Raw genomic sequence first — 5015 nt, 5'->3', positions numbered from 1 at the left:
GGACTTTTTTTATACTCGACCATAGGAGTTTGTTATATTAGTATCAGGGGACTTTGTTATGCTCGATCTGTGGACTTTGTTATACTGGGCCATTAGACTTTGTTATAGTCGATCAGGGGATGTGTTATACTCGATTAGGGGACTTTGTTATACTGGACCAGGGGACTTTTTTATACTTGATTAGGAGACTATGTTATACTCGATCAGGGGACTTTTGTTATACTCGATCAGGAGTCTTTGTTATACTCGACCAGGGGCCTTTATTATACTCAATCACCAGACTTTGTTATACTCTCGAAAAGGCGGCTTTGAAATACTCGATCAGGGGACTTTGTTATACTCGATAAGGGGCCTTTGTTATACTCGATGAGGGGCCCTTGTTATACTTGATCAACGGACTTTGTTATACTCGATCAGGGGACTTTCTTATACTCGAGCAGGAGGCTTTGTTATACTCGATCAGGGGACTTTGTTATTCCCAATGAAGAGGCTTTGTTGTACTCGATCAGGGGACTTTGCTATACTCGATCAGGGTACATTGATATACTCGACCAGGGGACTTTTTATACTTGACCAATGGACTTTGTTATACTCGATGAGGGGGGCCTTTGTTATACTCGATCAGGGGACTTTTTTATACTCGACCATAGGACTTTGTTATACTCCATCAGGGGATATGTTATACTCCATCAGGGTACTTTGTTATACCCGATCAGGAGACTTTGCTATACTCGACCAGGTGACTTTGTTATACTCGATTAGGGGACTTTGATATAATAGACCAGGGGACTATGTTATACGCGATCATGGCACTTTTTTTACTCGACCAGAGGACTTTGTTATACTCGATCAGGGGACTTTGTTATACTCGTTCAGAGGACTTTGTTATACTCGATCAGGGGACTTTGTTATACTCGATCAGGGGACTTTGTTATGCTCGATCTGGGGACTTTGTTATACTCGATCAAGGGACTTTGTTATACTCGATCAGGGGACTTTGTCTTACTCGATGAGGGCCCTTTGCTATACTCGACCAAGGGACTTTGTTATAATCGATCAGGGGCCGGATACTCAAAAACATTTATGGGACTGTATGTCTTTGTTTACCCCGTAACTGGACTTACAGTCTCAGATCGGTATACTCAAAACACAGATGGCATACTCAAAACACAGATGGTATACTCAAAACCAATATTTGACATCGAACTCCGTAAGTTAACGCAAGTAACTTACACCAGCTCCCGAGGTTGTGTAACACTCTCAACCCGGATGTAGTAGTGACTAATTCCCGATTGTATAGAAAATAATAATAATATATGTTGTAATAATGCTTGTTAGACTTGTTTTATCATAGAATAAAGAAGAAAATGTTTTGTACATCAACATACTGAAATATAATATTTCACTTTGTCTTTTTGGTAACTTTTTTGTTGTATAATAAGCTGCTTGAGTGTTTGTATTTGTCGCAGTTTGGAAGAGACGCATCTTTTGTCTTCTTACACATTATAAAGTATTTCTTACCAAAATAGAAGGTTTGTATTGTTCACACTTAGGGTAAAAATATGTTTTATGACTGAGTAAACTTGCAGATAGAACTTATTAATGTTGTATAGCCGTAAATATCCCTCAGTAATGAAAGGCAAATATGAGGTCAAGTGAACATTCCTGCCAAGACTTCGCCTTGTTTTTCTAATATTCAACCAATAGCCTGAGCCTATTTTCTTATGTGTATGGCTTATGATAACATGAAAGGCTATAAATTTCCATAGGTTAGCGAAAATTAAATGATATTAGGTGTAAAATATGGATTGCAATTAACTTGATTAATAGGTGCCTATATAACTGCTTTTTCAGTCTTAGGCAAATAAATGTTTAAACATGGGGCCTACTTAATTTAGTTAGAACATGAGGATTATTTAAATAAGAAATTATACTAATAGGGTATAGGTTAGATAGGTTTGGTTTGGTTATGTTATGTTATGTTATGGTATGTTAGGTTAGAGAATGTGTACATGGTTTTTTGGTGAGCGTCAGGCCGTCAGTGAGACACTTTGTCTAGCAGCTACCTTAGGCCTAGTTCCAGACTTTCCTTGAACATTATCATAGGTAGAGTATTAATTTAAGAAAATTTCGGCTAATCCGATATATTTTCAGGTTTTAAATTGTTGTTTTTTGTATGAACTTGAAGACAATTCAGACCAAATGTTCCCAACATTGAAAGGAAAACACTAGGGTCTAGGCTAAATGAGTAATTTAAGAGAAGTGATTTGTCATTTAGGTTAGGCAAGGCTATACTATCATTAACCAATTTATTTGAATTTGCCCAGAATAAGGCTATCTTAGTATAGCTTATGTGTCTTGTCACAGGCCAACATTATGCAAGGGATTATTTACCTAAATTCTAGTGGGGTAAAACACCAAATACTGTGAGATCTCTGTTAGCCGGAACAATTGGTGAAGAGCACTACCGTGAATGAATGAGTGTTTTCCCGTTAACGAGACAGTTATCACAAATCAAGAAAATATCCCTCATCCCCAGAATGTTTATGGTAATGGAAAAATTTTCTCGGTAGTTCCTGCAATTGCCCATTACATCATCTCTCGAACCCGGAAATATATCCCCCATCTCCGGAATTTTCTCGGTTATCTGGGAAACTTTCCTCATAGTTTTCAGGAAAATTTGCCTCTCTGAAAGTCATTTACCTAAGCCGTAAGTTTCTTGCAAAATCATGCTTTGGGAATTAATTTTAGATAAAATTTCAATTACGGCTTTCAGAAAGTTCCGGGTTTCAAGGATTCCGGCTAACGGAGAAGGCTGCTGTTCCTACCAGAAATCAGTTTCAAATGCGAGTATGTGACAGACTTTGAGGCAAGAGGATGTCTTTTAAATGCTTTTAACACCCTTATTTACTTGAATAATGAACAATTTTTTTCAATTTTAAATGAATACAGAGATTTTAACGCGTTGTGCATTTTTCAGTATTTTACCCCTAAGAGCCAGGCAAAACCTTAAGGCTGTAATTTTTGTTTTTCACAGGCATAACCCTTCAATTCTAGGCCTAATGATAAAACTTTGAATTAGTTAGTATCAACATAAAAACAATACTGTAACAAACTTCTAAACCATTGCATAATTTTTTGTCCTGCAGATTGATCCAGTAACACTTGGACCTCATTTTCCAGTTACCCTGCAATGGATCTTGTTGTAGCTTATCTGCATGATCGAGCTTTACGACGTGAACGAAGGTATCGGGACCCTTTGGATCCCAAAAATATAAGCGATGAAAATCAAATTAGATATAGGTTTCCTCGATGTGAAATTCTAAGACTGTGTTAAGATTTAGATCCATTTTTAAGGCGTAGAACGAGAAGATCTCATGCTGTTCCCATACACACGCAAGTGTTAGTTGCCTTAAGATTTTATGCCAATGGAACCTTTCAACATGTACTTAGTGATACAGCTGAAGCTGTAGCAGGGACAGGCCAAGCAGTCCGAGCCAATGTAGTCCGTAATTGGTTTACTTGATGAATTAAAATCAAATATCAATTCACCAATACAATTTTCCTCTATGTTTAAATAGTACTTTTTAGTGCAGTATACAGAGGTAATGCGAATAAAGCGTACATTGATTTAACTTTTATTTTCAATATTCTGTACATAAAAAAATAAACTTCTTTATAGAAATTAAATGGCTTTCTTTTACCTTAATAATATATGTACTATATCCTTGAGCAAATTTGATTCCAATACAGTATACTTTTAATACTACTAAATACCAAAGGCACTAAAGTTTGTGAAACAAAAAATCCCTTATATAAAACATATTTGAGAAATTGAAACAATAAAAAAATATTGCTACTGTTTGCATCTTAAACTACCGTACACAATTTGACATGGGTCACCACATCGTTGTGAAATAATAATACAACTACTGTTATTTGTTGCCATTTTTTAGATTTAAGAATGGAATACAGTATAATTTTCATATGTCTAGAATTACCTGCATCAATACCCGTAAATTAAAAGAAACTTATAACCCAATACTGTACTACTACAAGTAATAAAGAAAAAATAGAATACAGTACTCTTTGCTTGTTAAGCTATAAAATGTAACATGAGACAGCACATCCTTATGAAAGAACCAATGCAACAACTTGCGCTTTGGAGACTAATGTGTGTTAAATAGCAGCGATTACAGTAGGCTGTTGGTGAATTTGCACCATTATTTCTGTTTCAACCTACTTGAATCATACTTCGCAAACTACAAACTAATAAATAAAACTCGTTGAACTGGAAATTGACTACGTCTTACAAAATAAAGGAACCTTTAAAAAATAAAAATAAGTACATGAGCCTCTTTTCAAACATATAATTTTGAGTGTGGTAGGAACTTTTACCCAAAACCTGGGTAAACATTACCCGTAGTAGCACTGCAACCCATGTTATTAGTTGACAAATGTGTGTCTTTCACTTAACTTCGTGATTTTAATTAACTTATGGAGAGCTAAATATTCCTGTTACATTTTCATGACTAGTATAGGCTGCAAGTGAAAGTTACACAATTTTTTAACATGCGGTCTTCCTTCATAACAATCACTCAAAGGAAAATTTATAATAAGTGTTTGATGACTTTTCAACCACGCTATTATCACATTTACCAAAAGTAAAGGACTTACCTAAGTAAACAACTACATATACACATACCATAAACACAGCATCATTGGATAGGATTTTTCGACTGCATAACTTTTGCAATGCATAGCATTGCAGATGCAATGCACTCTGTGTGAGCTACAAGCTGTAAAAAACTGTCCCTCATTTGTGTTTGAACACGAAGCATCTCTCGAAGAAGATCTTCATCTTTTCGGGCAGAAGAGGTTCGTGGCCTCCTGCCACTACTGTTCGTACTTGGCATTGGAGATGAATCCATTTCATCAGTGTAATCACCAGTTACAGTTGACCTAACAGCTGTGGCAGAAGGGGTACTAGACCTACTTCGCTGTTCCTTGGTAGC

General features: G+C 36.1%; 1 long non-coding RNA gene across 2 annotated transcripts; it reads left to right on the top strand.

Annotated features, from left to right (window-relative positions):
* Positions 1 to 1468: 1468 nt before the first annotated feature.
* Positions 1469 to 3690, top strand: LOC121856753. 2 transcript variants are annotated; one of them, XR_006087045.1, is made up of 2 exons: positions 1469 to 1510; positions 2777 to 3690. It is a non-coding gene; the product is annotated as an uncharacterized LOC121856753 (long non-coding RNA). The 2 variants fall into 2 exon arrangements; XR_006087044.1 differs by having other exon boundaries at positions 1482 to 1532.
* Positions 3691 to 5015: the final 1325 nt, after the last annotated feature.

The sequence above is a fragment of the Homarus americanus genome, unplaced genomic scaffold (genome assembly GCF_018991925.1).
Source record: "Homarus americanus isolate GMGI-L3 unplaced genomic scaffold, GMGI_Hamer_2.0 scaffold570, whole genome shotgun sequence".
NCBI lineage: Eukaryota > Metazoa > Arthropoda > Malacostraca > Decapoda > Nephropidae > Homarus > Homarus americanus.
This window is presented reverse-complemented; position numbering and strand designations above follow the sequence as displayed.